The sequence below is a fragment of the Adiantum capillus-veneris genome, chromosome 6 (genome assembly GCF_014529385.1).
Source record: "Adiantum capillus-veneris isolate H3 chromosome 6, ASM1452938v2, whole genome shotgun sequence".
NCBI lineage: Eukaryota > Viridiplantae > Streptophyta > Polypodiopsida > Polypodiales > Pteridaceae > Adiantum > Adiantum capillus-veneris.
The window spans coordinates 136,084,862-136,100,709 of NC_140936.1; the positions used below are offsets into that span (position 1 = coordinate 136,084,862).

The 15,848-nt window shown below is 39.4% G+C and overlaps 1 pseudogene; it reads left to right on the plus strand.

The window, feature by feature from the left end:
* The window catches only part of LOC147456336 (aldehyde oxidase GLOX pseudogene), a 44,610-nt pseudogene extending 37,716 nt beyond the window's left edge, over positions 1–6,894 (plus strand).
* Positions 6,895–15,848: the final 8,954 nt, after the last annotated feature.

Here is a 15,848-nt window from a genome sequence, read left to right on the forward strand (position 1 = left end):
TGTGCAGATTTTTGGATAAACACTTGGGTTGACTTTTTGAACATCTATCTGCACTTCATCTTTAAGCTTGCAATACTTGGCTCCACTAAAGTCTGTGAACATTTGGGAGTTCTCTGAATCTGGCTTTACTTTTATCAACAGGATCCTGGCTCCTGTGTTGCTTTTACTACTCATCAAGTATCTATGGCCTTTTGAATCTGCATATAAGACTTTGTCTCCATTGTAGCCATAAAGCTGCAAAATCTGGTCGGTTCCAATTGTGCCTGTGTTGCCACTACTACTGGCTTGCACTGCTGTACTTGAACTCTCAGTTTGATTTGAGTCCATGCTGGCTTAATCCACAAAAGCTGTCAACTGGCAGATTTTGACGTTGCTTAGCAGAATTTCTCCTGCTCAATTTTGATAAAACTGCTTGTGGCAAAGTACTTTTGCAGTTGTCTGCTCTTCAATCTCACAGAGTTGATTAATTCTAGCTCGATTGTGTCAAAATTAATTGCAACCTTTTCAAACAATGAAAAACTGGGCCTTTGATAGATTAATCTACAATCCACCGTGATTTGTGCATGTTTATCAATTGGAAGCTCATTTGCAGTGCAATTACCTGCACTTGCCAATTTTTAGCATGCAAAATTTAAAAATTTGCCTAATGTTCCACTGCTTGGAGTTGGTCTTTTTGCTAATTTTATTCGGCATCTCTGATTCGCTTTTGAGCAGTTTGCCCTATGTGCAGTGTTTTCTCGGTGTGTGGTATACTTTCCGGCTTTGCTTTTGCTATTTCTGACTTTTTCAGGCGGTGCTATTTTTAAATTTCGACCTCGTTTAGGCTTTTTTCGACTCTTTCTGATATAATTTGGCTTTTGCTGGCTTTTCTGGCACTTTCGACGACTTTCTTTTTATTTTTTCTTTTTATTTTTTAATTTTTTAATTTTTTAAAATTTTCAGACAATTTTGGATTTTTTGTGATTTTTTATTATTTTTGTGATTTTTCTATTTTTTTTGAGCTGTTATAAATTTTTTACAATTTTTATGATTTTTTTGTTCAGTTTTTAAATTATTTGTGGAGTTTTTAATGTTTTAAGATTTTCTTGAATTATTGGGATTTTTTTAATTCCATTTTTGACTTTTTATTAATTTTGTGATTTTTTTTGTCAATCTTTTTTTGTATTTTTGATGATTTTTTTGATTTTGTGGTGATTTTTTTGATCCATTTTGATTTTCTACGAATTTCTAAGAGTTTTTTTTTTGAATTTTTTCTAATTTTTTTGTGAACTTTTGATATTTTTAATGAGATTTTATTTTTTTTTTGGGTAATTTTGATGTGAGTTTTTCTATTTTTTAAAATTTTTAAAACCTTTTTGTGATTTTCTTTTTGTATTTTTTTTTCTAAATATACAAATAAACGAAATGAAAGTGAGAAAAAAGAAGAAGATGAAATTGAAATGAAATTAAAATGAAATGAAATACAAAAGTCAATGACACAAAAAGAGGCAAAAAAACAAAAGGCTAAAGACAAAAGGCTCCACAACCGTTGAGGAAATAGGTACCTCTTTTTCTTCCTCAAAAAATTATAATGTCTTTTGTAGCTTGTGTGTTGTGTTTGTAAGGGTGGGTTCACACGTCACGAAGCATAAGAACAGCGACGGAAGCGGAAGAAGAAAGAAGAAGAAGATTATTTTAGCGTTGTAGGAAACTATCCCAAGAGACGTAAAGCTCTATCTGACGAGGAAAGTCCATGCGCCAAAAGGCACGCTTGGGTATCGAATAAAAGCCGAATGTAGGTCAAAAATTAGCCGAAACGTGTAAAATCACCCGAGAATCCAAAAAATTGCAAAAAATTTATAAAAATTATCCAAAAAATACCTAATTTTCTTTTACAAATAAATAAAATCACACAAATCACATCAATTCAATTGCCAACAATTTTATCAATAAAAGCAAGACTAAGCAATTAAACCGATAAAATTAGATAAAAAATTGACGCAATTAGAGTGTGTAAATCCCTGTTTTGAGCACAATATGCAGTATTTCATCATCACACACATTATTTATGCAATCAAAACATTGAATTAACCATGCAAATTACACACTTTTTAGGCACACACACACACACACACTAAAAAATTGGCAGTTTTTACCAATCTTTAGGTGCGCACACAAAATGGTTAAATTTATCAAATTTACAATGTGACTTTACAAATCATTAGTTGGGCATGAGCACAACACATATCAATCATCACAATTGAAAAATCATAACGCACAGATTGATTTCTAGGTGTTCAAACAGAGCAATGAGGCATCCGACTTAGTGTATCCGCTACTACATTATATCGTCCCTTGCGATATCGTAGCTTACAATCATAATGTTGAAGGATTTATTCCCATCTAGCTTTACGGCCCTTCAAGTTTGTTTGAGTAGTAAACCATTTGATACTCTCATGGTCAAAAACTACTTCAAACTCGGCACCATATAAATAGTGTCGCCACTTTTGTAAAGCGTGAATTATGGCATAGAGCTCTCGCTCATAAACAAAATAATTCTGTTGAGCTCTATCTAACTTTTTACTTTCAAAGGCTATAGCTCTTTCCTCTTGGAGAAGTACCGCACCAATGGCTTTAGCATCAGCCTCTACCACAAACGGCTTAAGTGGGTCGACGATTGCTAGGATGGGATCAGTGGCTATAGCTACCTTGAGTTGTTTGAAACTGCATTTTTGGGCTTCTTCCCAAGAAAAGGTCTTACCTTTTACTTTTTAAGTTGATCCATCATAGGAACAATGATTTTGGCATAGTCACGGATATACTGTTGATAAAATCCAGCCATGCCTAAAAATATTTCAAGCTCCTCAACCGTGTTGGGATGTGGCCATCGAAGAATGGCAGCGACTTTGTCAGTGTCCATCTTGATGCCAGAATAAGAGATCACATGACCGAGGTAATGTGTCTCTGTTTTAAAAAAATCGCACTTGCTTTGCTCCACATACAATGCGTGAGCTCGTAGCTGTTCAAACACTAATCATAAGTGTTCTATGTGTTCATCTTCAGTCTTACTATAAATGAGAGTGTCATCAAGAAAAAGCACAACAAATTTTCCAATATAGGGACGTAAGACACTATCCATGAGTGTCATAAATTTAGTTGGAGCATTGGTTAGAACAAAAGGCATAACCAAAAATTCAAAATGCCCGAACCGTGTTCTAAAGGAAGTTTTGGAGATATATTGCAGTAGGATACGTACCTAGTGGTATCCTGAACAAAAATCTATCTTTGTATAGTATCTTGCCCCATGGACTGGATCAAACAACTCATCCACTCAAGGTAGAGGATACTTGTTCTTGATGGTTATCGCATTTAATCCGCGTAATCTATGCACATGCGCATATTACCATCTTTCTTTTTTACCAATAGAATTGGTGATGCCCAAGGAGAAATGTTAGGTCTAATGAAACCACGAGCTCTGGAGTCGCCCTACTGACTCTCAACCTCCTTGGCTTCTTTAGCACTCATATGAAAAGGTGGTTTACTCATTGATTTAGTGCCTCGCAAGACATCTATGCCATGCTGCACATAACCTGTAGAGGGTTAACCCGGTGGTAAATCACTTGAGAACACATTACTATAATCCATGAGTAAGTGAGTCAACTTTTTCCGTGCAAAAGGAGTAAGTAAACTAGAGTTATGCTGGGATGGAGAATCTTGTAATTCCCGTAATGTTTGTTTTACAATAGTTGTACACTGCTCTATAGAATTAAAATTGAGAGCACTTTGCTCGTTAGATTTGTTAACACTTTGTTTATCAGTAGAATTCATTGCACTTTGCATACCATTACTAGAATTCACCGCACTTTGCTCTTGAGAATTCACAAGAGTTGGAGACAAGCAGTAACACAAAAAGACTTTATCTATTAAATCTGCTTTTTGCAAAATAGAAAGCTCGGCTATACATATAATAGGTGCACATGGTATATTTTTCTCACCAAGAAAAAGAACATGTTTACCATTGGCCATAAAGGATAAGGAGATGTGTTCATAACTAGTGTGCAATGTGTTTCCTAAACCATGCAGCCATTCCCATCCTAAAACTATATGAGCACGGTCCATGTTCATAACTTGGAAGTCAAGGGTCATCGTATGATCTTGAACAATAAGCTCAACTGCTTGAACTACTGTGTCCCATATTTCTTTATCATTCCCAGACATCTGCTCCACCACATACTTGTGAGAGAAGGGAGTCTGTGTAATCTTCAATTTCTTGACTAGCTTATAGTTTAAGAAGTTATGAGTTGCACCATCATCCATTAAAATACAAACACATTGTCCGTTAATAGTGCCATGCATGAAAATCAAATCATGGGTGCCAAAGGTGGGATGCCACATTGAAGCAGGCACACAACACTTGTGCTTTTCTTTCATATAAATAACCTCTACAACACAATATTTAGGAGATGAATCTAATGTGAGGCGTTGCACCGTGTGCATGGCCTTTTCTTTGCCTTGCAAAAGAGGACAATCTTTCTTGTTATGTTGGTCCGAAAGACATCTAAAACACAAATTGTGTTTCTTTGCACGCTCAAAATCAGCATTGCTGAGAGGCCCACATGAAGTATCTTGTGATTGCTTAGGCTTCTTAGCCTCTTGTGGGCGTGGAGAGGTAGATTATCTCTTATTCCTATTGGAACGTATGGGAGATCTACCTAGCCATTGGCTCTTAGCCACATTGCTCTTAGCAAAAGTATTCTTAGAGTAGGGAACATTTCCTTTCCTCTGTTGGTCATCATCATATCTTTGGGCATGACTGATGGCTTCTTCCAAAGTTTTTGGATGTTGGGTTTATACATGAAGATGATAGTCTTTGTCAAGGCCCCTATTAAAACCCAGTATCTTTCGAAATTCATCTAGACCTTCTAGTTTTAATATGATTTCCCGATACTTTGAAAGGTACTATGTGAGAGAGAGGCCAGACATGCGGCATGCATCCCATGCTAACCAATCCTTATCTTCTTCATTGGAGTCCAAAAACTCTTTGGAGAAAAAAGCTTGAAATGCAACCCAAGATGGAGGACGAGCATCTATTGGAAATGTCATCCACCACTTATAGTCCTTGTCTTTAAGAGATAGACTTGTTTCCACAGTCGTCTTTATATCTAGGGTGTGTCCCAATATATGAATACCACTCTATTTGTGTAAGAATGTATTGACCGCATCCTTGTTGCAATCACGCTCTTCCCCGTGAAACTCAGGAATTGTGATATTCTTAAGTAATGAATTGCTACTTTCTGCATCTTCTATAGTACTTGTCTCTTGGACTCCTTGAGTCGTGCTAGCTTGGTTCCCTTGAACCATGCCACTTGCGGCTCCTTGAGTCGTCTATAAATTCATAAATTTCACAAGTAACTCCCTAAGATTGGTAACATTTGCATTGAGTGCAGAGAGGTTGCTTTCAAGTACGCTTTGGTAATGTTCCAAAGTCTTGAAAGAAGCCATACCTACAAGCCCATGATCTCATAGATCATCATCATCATGCATATTAGTGTCAGCAGCACCCGTGGTGTCCTGATTTTGATCTACGTGCTCAAAATCAAATGCGTGTGTAGGTGGGATATCCTCACTGGCCATGGTAAACACACACTAATGCAAAGAGAGAAAAGAAAAAAACGACAACTTGCACCTTGAAAAATTGAAGTCTTTGTGTTTTGTATGCTCCGTGATTTCTTAAGTAATGCATTGCTACCTTCTGCAGTACTTGTCTCTTTGACTCCTTGAGTCGTGCGAGCTTGGCTCCCTTGAACCGTGCCACTTGTGGCTCCTTGAGTCTTCTATGAATTCATAAATTTTACAAGTAACTCCGTAATATAGGTAACATCCTCACCGACACTTGGTGCTCCTCCAGCCAGTTCGCTCTCGATGGAAAACTCATCCAGACCGGCGGCGATTGTGACTGCAATACCAAGATTCGCTGTTTCACACCTTGTCCTAGTGACGATCATGCATCTTGCGATTGGGTTGAGGACCCGTATGTTTCGCTTCAGGATGGACGCTGGTATGCAATGAACCAGTTATTACGGTTTACCAAACAGACGACAAATACTCGTCGGTGTTCGTAGTGTGTTTACGCTCGAGTTCATCCCTACCGGAGGCTCTCAAAAGGTGTTCCTTCCTTTTCTCAATCAGACAAACGATGTGCAGAATGACAACTATTACCCTTTCGTGCATTTGCTTCTGGACGAAAACTTATACATCTTTGCCAGCAGGGACTCCATTGTGTATAACTACAAGACAAACACGGTGGTAAAAGACATTCTCGACCATCCCCGTTGAGCCCCGCAACTATCTGTCTGTGGGGTCCTTGGTGATGTTGCCACTCAAGGCGGAGGACAACTATTCAAGCATCAAAGTCCTAGTGTGCGGAGTGGCTTAGCCCGACTGCTTTCGATTCCTAGCACCATTTCTGAATGCATCACAAACTTGCGGCCGCATCTCTATAACAGTAGAGAACCTTGCATGGAAGATGGAGGACATTCCGTTCCGTCGTGCAATGGATGACATGTTGTTTGTAGCATCGGACGATGTGCTCATCATCAACGAAGCTCAAAATGGATGTCAAGGATGGGGAAACGCAATCAATGTAGTCTTGTCCCAGTGATTTATGTGCTAGATGCAAGTGAGGGGAGCCGCTTCATCATGCAAGCAGTCACAACTATTCCAAGGGGGTACCATTCAACTGCAAATCTACTACCGGACGGGAGATTGCTCATTGTAGGAAGCAATACGCATGAGTTCTATACATCTTGAGGGGAATTTCCAGCAGAGATACAAGTGGAGTCATTCTTTCCATCGTATTTGCATTCTGCAAACAATGAAAAGAGGCCCTCCATTATCACCGTTGTCGGGGGATAAGTATGCGAAAGGTGAGCTGGGAAGGCATCGGGACCCTGGCTATGAGAGGTGCGAGGAAAAGAGTTGCACCAGACACAATTAATGGAGACAGGTCTTTAAACAAACATCTTGATCACCAAAACTTGAATACCCAAAACAGACAATGAATAATACCACTTCTTGAATTAAATGCTTATTGTGGAGTTTTAAATGCTTTACAACGGCATCACCTGCCTTAATTGGCCTAGCAAGATTATCTCAATGATTTTTCTCCCCTTCATCCGTCCTTTGCCACTTCAAAGTCGAGAAGAAGAGCCTAATCATCTCTTTGGATATGGTTATGGGAGCTTGTTGCATGAGAGTTGGTTCTCAAGTTTAGGATCGGCTTAGAGTTGGTTTAGCATAGGATTAGACTGGTTTAGGAGCGTTTGAATGAGATTCAAAGTGTTTTTGGGTTATAGTGCTTAGGCTTAAGATGGCTTGAGACTCAAGGTTAGCATTATATTGCTTTGAAGATTCGAGGAGCTTTGGCTTAGAGTATTTAAGCTTAAGATCATCCCGTCTAATGAGTTTGAGAGGCTTAAGGCTTAGAGCTTGCTCTTCCGGAGAGAAAAGGATGAATCACCCGAAGAAGAGAGCTTTGAGGAGATAAAATTAGGCTCGGCTAATCCCGCTTATCAAAGCTTAGCTTGGATTATGGAGCTTATGATCTCAAGGCTTCTTCCCCTGGGAGAGAAGGGGTTCAATGAAAAAAAAGAGAAGAGAATCAAAAATGACAAGAGAGCCCCCTAAAAGGGAGTCGTTCCCCTTCTTTAATAGGTTTCATGGGAAAAAAAATCCTATTCTCGGCCACCCCATTAGTGATATCGCTAATAGTAGTGGCCTCTTGATGACGTGGCAGGCCGAGTGATCACCAGCACGGAATCAGCCGTGAATGGAACCGGAAGGGGTCGCTTTGCCTTGCTAAGCGTTTTTTGCTTCTGGGCCAGCTTCATTGGAGCACCGTAGCATGCGCTACGAGATCCTCTTCTTTCTTCTGTGCCACTCGCTAGCTGTCTTCGCCATGCATTTCCTTGGCTTCACACACTTAGCAATTAGGGTGGCCCCTTTTTTTTTTCATTGTGGGCGGGCGGCCTCCCTTTGGTTGCCTTTGGGTGGCCATAGGTTGAGACCCCTTGGATAAATTTAGAAGGGCATCACATTTGGTAAACATTTTGCCCATGGCCCTTGGTTGTCCACAGTTTAGTGGGGGTCCTTGGCTTCTTTAAGGGCACCACTCTTGGCATACATATCGACCAAAGCATTGCCAAGCTTCCTTCATTGGCGGCCATAAGTACTGTAAGGGCATAACATTTGGCATAAATGATGGGCAAGCATTGTCAAGCACAACATCTTTCTCCAATCTCCATCAATTATCAATATCATCATGAATTTTGATGTCGTAAAAATCTTCAATAGTGCCACATGCCTGCAAGAAGCAAGTATAAGTGATTGCTTTTGGAGAGTTGTCCCGTCAAGGCTAGGCATATTATAAAAAATGCTTCCGCATCGGCCCACATTCCGCATACACATCAGCACCGCACTGCATTAAGCCATATGAATTTGATTGATCAAGGAGACCAGGGCGGTTTGGAACCGGCCCCCGACAATACTTAAGCTGGCCATATCTTGCCAACTGGAACCTTGATTGACGAATTGGAAAGATAGACATGCTCTTGGAAGTGAGCACTTCGGACCCATTCCTATCATCTTTGACCTTTTATTAGCAGGTTCTCAATCTGGTATCGATCTGCTACTTTATGCACACGGCTTGACCATCAAGATCGCTTTAGGGAACCCTGTCAAGATCAAGTATGCCTTACTCTGTCTGCACACGGAATGGTCTTCAAGTCCTTTACTTTAAGTTCTGGTAGCAGAACCATCTCAAAAGATGTGAAGATATTATAACAATTGTCCAAAGATGTCAACTACAAGCTAGCCATGTAAGCTTATTGATCATATAACCAAAAACACTTCTGTCTTAGCATACATCCAAAAACGAATCTACTGCCAAGTAACCTGCTACAAGAAAATAAGTGATATCATTAAACCTACAAGTTTCTCTTCAATAGCTCCCAAGATCAAATGGGATAATAAGAAATTTCCCCAATAGTGGCACAACATAATCTCCACATGAGCATACATATCCTGTATCAATCAACTTCAAGCATTTCTGCTCCAAATATGCTATTCCAGGATCTAGGAGAAAGAAACCACAATATATACCCAGAAATACCCATCCATAGTGAACCTGCTTTTGAAGATCTGTCGAATCACCTGGATCAAATACCATTAAGATCACATAGCATTGATGGCCTCGGCAATATACTAGAGCTTCACCTGAAGCATAGTGCAGCAGCCACATCTCATAAACGTTCGGTAACTTAAGGTCGTTACCAGCAAAAAATAAAGAATTCTGACTAACTTTTACTGGTATCCAGGACATCACTGACATAAGAATTACTAGGAATAGTATCCAAATCTAGCCATATTTAGCACATTGTCCAAAGAAATGAAAAGCCCTGTGCACTTTATGCAGTATCAAGGATGATTTAGCATCATCACCCCCTCTAGCTTCATAGCCATTATGAAAAATCTTAGGACTTTCTGGACCTGTATCATCAGAGAGATTTTTACCTGGTTTTTGAGTTTGATCATGGATAATAGCTTTATCCTGAAGATCTTCATCCATAGCATCCTTGGAAAAATCACCCTTGGAAGTCTCGTCATTCATCAAAGCTATAGGAGTTGGCTCCTCTTGTAGCCCGTATATAAGCATAAATGTAGAATCCATGTCAGTATCCTTTTGACAATCAGCATGATGTAGCCAATCTTCAATATCATCCTCTACTTCCTCATCTGCATCCATGCTACTTAGCAAGCCATTATAACTTTGAAAAGGTTCATCAGGAACCCCCTCTGAAGGGGTCCATGCATCACAAAGCTCACCTATACTGCTATAACCTTGTCCTTCATATTGGGCCAAAAAACCATCAATTATGGAATCTGCTTCTATGATAATAGAATCAGCAAGAATATTGCTAGGAGCAACCATAATTTCTTTGGCATCTTCAGGCTCATCCTGTGTTAGGTCCAAAATCTCGGCCAGTTCATCAACTATCGTGTATATAATAGCTTTGTTTATGCAATCATCTGTAGTAAACCTGCTACTCTTATCAGCTATAGTGCCGATAGATCCATTAGAAGCCTGTAGTGGCTCATCTTCTTGATAAGCTTGTTGAGAGCATCCCATGCCAAGGTCAGTAGCTTGAAAAAAATTTGTTGTACAGTCTAGCTCTTCGCTAGAACCATTATTCGAGGTAGCTTCCATGCGAGCAATATTTGAAAAAATTAATACATTTGTGTTTCCGTATTAATTTCATTATGTACCTTTGCTAGGTTGCTCAAAATACGGTCCTTTGTTGTTGAATTTGCTACTTCCAAAGCTGTATATTCCTTGGCTTTACTTCTTGCAGAAATATGGTCCCAAAATTGATCATAATTAAGGAACTGCATATGATCCCCTTCTTCTTTATAGAAAACAATCTCGCTTCGTTCAATAATGTCCTTCATTGTTAACTCGATAATTTTTTAGCTTTCATGAACAAACCGTTCTGCAAAATAGTCCCACTATGTGGGGTATGTCCCTACCAATTCTCGTACCTTATCTTTAAACTCGGAGGTTACAACTTCTTCAAAGGTCAAAATCATCCGATCTTCTGGAATTCCTCGGCTCTTCATCTCTACTTGATAGCATGCAAGGAGTCCATCTGGATCATGTCCTTGAGAAATTCTATACTGTTCATGTACGACATCAAGTGCCATGTCCACTGCACCATCAGCCTGCTATTTCATCTTCATAGCTTTTACTTCTTGCAAACATCTCCGAACTAAGCCCAACATTTTTGGCAGATCTGCAACCGCTAGATTTTTATCAAATCTGTTGAAATTGTAATATTCAATAAACTGCATCAATTTTGTTGGAATCTCCATCCTGACCTCCCACCCAGGCTAGTTTCGCGTCGGGTTCACCAAGAATGTTGGGGGATAAGTATGCAAAAGGTGAGCCGAGAAGGAACTGGGCCCCTGGCTGTGAGAGGTGCGGGGAAAAGAGTTGCAACAGACACAATTAATGGAGATAGGGCTTTAAACACACAGCTTGATCACCAAAACTTGAATATTCAAAATAGACAATGAATAATACCACTGCTTGAATTAAATGCTTATTGTGGAGTTTTAAGTTCCTTACAATGGCATCACCTACCGTAGTTGGCCTACCAAGATTATCTCGATGATTTTTCTCACCTTCATCCGTCCTTTGCCGCTTCAAAGTCGAGAAGAAGAGCCTGATCATCACTTTGGATATGGTTATGGGAGCTTGTTGCATGAGAGTTGGTTCTGGAGTTAAGGATCGGCTTAGAGTTGGTTTAGCATATGATTAATCTGGTTTAGGAGGGTTTGAATGAGATTCAAAGAGTTTTTGGGCTATAGTTCTTAGTCTTAGGATGGCTTGATAAGATTGGTAACATTTCCATTGAGTGCAGAGAGGTTGCTTTCACGTACGCTTTGGTGATGTTCCAAAGTCTTGAAAGAAGCCATATCTATAAGCCCATGATCTCATACATCATCATCATCATGCATAGTAGTGTCAGCAGCACCCGTGGTGTCTTGATTTTGATCTACGTGCTCAAAATCAAACGTGTGTGTAGTGGGATATCCTCACTGGCCATGGTAAACACACACTAATGCAAAGAGAGAAAAACAAAATGACAACTTGTACCTTGAAAAATTGAAATCTTTGTATTTTGTATGCTCCACAATTTGCGTTGCATGAGAACCTCGCCTTGCGGGAATTTGAGCGCTTCAGTTGTCGTTCATTGTAAGAACACCTTTGTTGATTCTTCACAAAAGCCCGGTGATTTCGTGAAGGCTTTTGTTCACTTTGAAGCTACCTCCTTGAGGACAAAAGAATTTTTTGGAGGAAAACTTGCCTTCCTCCAAGAAGTGAAAAGGAAGGGTGAAGTTACTCTCTTGAAGTTTGAAGCTTTCCCTTTCCTTTTATTTTTTCTTTCAACACAAGTAGGCTATCTTTCCTTGTTATACACAACAAGGGTAGCTTGATGGTAAAGTGTTGGCCTCTTACCCTCATGGGGTGGGTTCAACCCTCCTTCATGCAAGGGTTAAGCGGCCTTCCTATGTGCGTAGCCAACGGAAGCCTTCGGTGCCGTCGAGTTGTCCGTAAAGTTTGCCTTCGTCGCGTGCCTTAGTCGCCCGCTGTGGAGGACGTAGACAGGATGGCCGCGGTCGGTTGTCATTGTTTGTCCACGCGCTGTGCACAGAAAAGTGCGCATGTCTTGTTCTGCTGCACAGTAGAGGTGTCGCTGTCTGCGGAACATGGGAGATAAGCAGAACGTCACCCGCACATGAAACTTGCTTTTTTCCTCCTCCCAAAAAAAGCTCGGATACCAATGAAAGGGTGGTGGTAATGCGTGTGCTAGTCTCCACCCAACCGTGATATCTTATAGCCTCCCCCTAGCGTACACACTAGCGGGCCATGCGGATGGCCTTGCCTATAGGACCCATGTCCTTACAGGAGCCAATGAGGGATATGGACTCGAGGTAGTCACTTAATAATTATGTGACTATCATGTGAGTGCAACATAAGGGGTTATTCATTTCCAGTTTTTCTCACAATTTCACATAAAGAAGGGTACCATAAAATGCAAGCGGAAAAAAATATACAGATTGAATAAGAAAATTGTTTATTATATTGTGGTGTGTGGTTGCGTAGGTAGAGTCTGACCACACTAGGTGACCGGACTCTACCTACACAACCACACACCACAGTCTGACCACCTAGTGTGGTCGGACATGTTATGGTTGTAACTACCTCTCATGATAATATAAGGAGGTGCTGTATGCGAGGGAGGCACACTCAGTCTGGTCCCATCTTGTGTGTACACCACAATATTTTTCAAATATTCATAGATAGTTAAGGAGTTTAAAAAATAATCCTTGAATGCACGTGATATAAAAAATTTATACATAGTGATCCCCACGAGATATGAAGATCAGAAGAGGGAGGGAGAGAGTCCAACCGTGCTATCTTATAGCCTCCCCCTAGCGTGCACACTATCCGACCATGCCGGTGGCCTTGCCCATAGGACCCATGTCTTTACAAGAGTCAACGAGGGATATGGACTTGAGGAAGTCACATAATAATTATGTGACTATCATGTGTGTGCAACAGAAGGGGTTATTCATTTCCAGTTTTTCTCACATTTTCACATACAAAAGGGTACCATAAAATGCAAGCAAAAAAAAAAACAGATTGAATAAGATAATTATTTATTATGTTTTTCAAATATTCACAAACAGTTAAGGATTTTAAAAAATAATCCTTGAACGTACATGATATACAAAATTTATACATAGTGATCCCCACGAGATATGAAGATCAGAAGATTGAGGGAGAGAGTCCAACAAATGGGTGCACAAGAGGGCTACAAAATACCACTAACATTCTACAAGCCATAAAAAAATAGATTAATATACTTGCACTATAACACATCGCGCAAAAAATCGGTGCAGATACCGACACAATACAAATCTTCTTTTAAAAGTAAAATGCCGTGAAATAAGCATCGTAATAAACGTCGATATCGTAGCGTCGATATATGCACTGATAAAGACCGTCAAAATATACGCTGTTATATGCACCGAAATACACACTTTTTTTTGCGTCGGAATTAACGCAGTTATTTGCACCAAAAATGTTCTCTTATATCGATGCTTGTTCTGAGGCCCATATCGGCGTGTGTACCGAGCTCTGTTCCAACGACCAAATCTGCATATTTGTTTTGGACAGAGAGGGCTAGGAACTGATGTTGCATGTACTGCAGCAACAGAAAACAACCCTCTCTGTCCAAAGGAAAAGTGCACAAGCAACCACACTCCACCTACAAGTTGACGCTAAAGAGGGAGTGTATATAGATTAGCAAAATTGTAAAAAGAACAAAATCACAAAATCAAAAGCTTAATCATGACAAGTTCTTAAAAGCATAACCCATAATGTTGACTCCCAAACCATAGGCACAATAGCATAAAGATTTTATAGCCATAATTAAAATATGATTCGAAAACTGCAAGACCATAAACATAACTCACTTATCATACCATAACCATTACCATAACTTGCTTGTCATACCATAACCATAACAACCATACCATCATTGCAAAACCATAACCATAACCATAACCTGATTGCCAAACCATAACCATCACATGATTGCCATATACCATCACTGAAAACCATAACCATAACTTGATTGCCAAACCAAATTAATACATGCATGTATTTTGTGATAATCCAAGCCCAAATTAGTAAGAATCTTTTTAGCGGTTGGATGGGTAGGAGGCATGTGATTCCCTTCTGGCAAGATTTTCTCATTAACAACCTGTCGTTACATGAACATGTCAACCCCTTGATCAAATTATTGAACTATAGATTGCACTTTATCATGCTTAGGATACAATGTATTTACCTGAAAATCTCTGCGACGGAGGTGTCAGACCACCCATAGACAAACTGCAAATTAAGCATTGTCAAAGCGGTATGGAGAACTGAGATTTTCACACCATTGCAAAGCGGCATGCACGCAAGAGTTTGCATCATCTCGATCTTTATCATTGCTATCATGCCGTCAATATGGATGGAATGGCTGAGGTTGGTTGGCAGTATTGCCTTGAATAATTTTGTCTTCTATATTTTCAATGATGAGATCCATGTCAAAGAACGCGTCTAACATCTGCTCCATCTCTACTTCTTGAAATGCCACATCAGGTATTGGTTGGGAGGACTCAGTTGATGGCTGTCTATTTAAAAATCATTTTCTCTGGGATGAAGTTGGAGCAATATCTACTTGTGGAGTTTGATCTATTGTCTCTGGACCATGAGATCGATAACGCAGGTCTTGTAGTTATTCTATTAAAAAGAGATCGTGATTGCGTATGAGGTGGTCGTAAGTTTTTTGTTTTTGAAAGATTTGATGCTTGCAATGCGCACAAGGACACGCCATCCTATCGTCCATACTTTATCGACCAATGATGCAACAAATAATTAAAACACTCTTGTTATAACTACACACTACTAACTACGTGACAATACATGACAACCTCACATTTTCTATCTAGGCCCGATCCCCGCACACCTCGGTCTAGAGGTGCACGGAGATTAGGACCACAGGGTAATAATCTCATCTTTATTGGTCAATGACTATATATTAGGGTTTTTGAAGTCTAACCTATAACCTATAACCCAGCATATAACCTAGCCTAACATATAATTTATAACCTAACATACAACCTATACCCTAACCTAACCTAATCTATAACCTGACCTAACCTATAAGTTAATCTAACCTAACCCATAACATAACCTAACCTATAACCTAATTTAAAACCTAAACCTAACCTATAACCTAACCTAACCAAAGTCCGTTCGCGTTCTTTGAAGTACACGAGTCATTTTCGAAAATCTTTTGCATTTTTTTTCACTATTTGCCGCTAGCTCTAACCTAACCTATAGCATAACATAACCTATAACCTAAACCTAATCTAACCTAGCCTCTAACCTAACATAATCTACTAACATATAATCTATAACCTAACATATAACCTATATCCTAACCTAACCTATAACCTAACCAAAACCTATAACCTAAACCTCATCAATCGCATGATGATGATGAGATGGTAGCGTAATTTCAAAACAAAATTTCTCTAAAGCATAATTTCAAAACAAAATTTTCCCATAGCATAATTTCAAAAAAACATTTCTCCAAAGCATAATTTCAAAACAAATTTTCCCATAGCATAATTTGAAAACAAAATTTTCCATAGCATAATTTGAAAACAAAATTACCCCAAAGCATAAT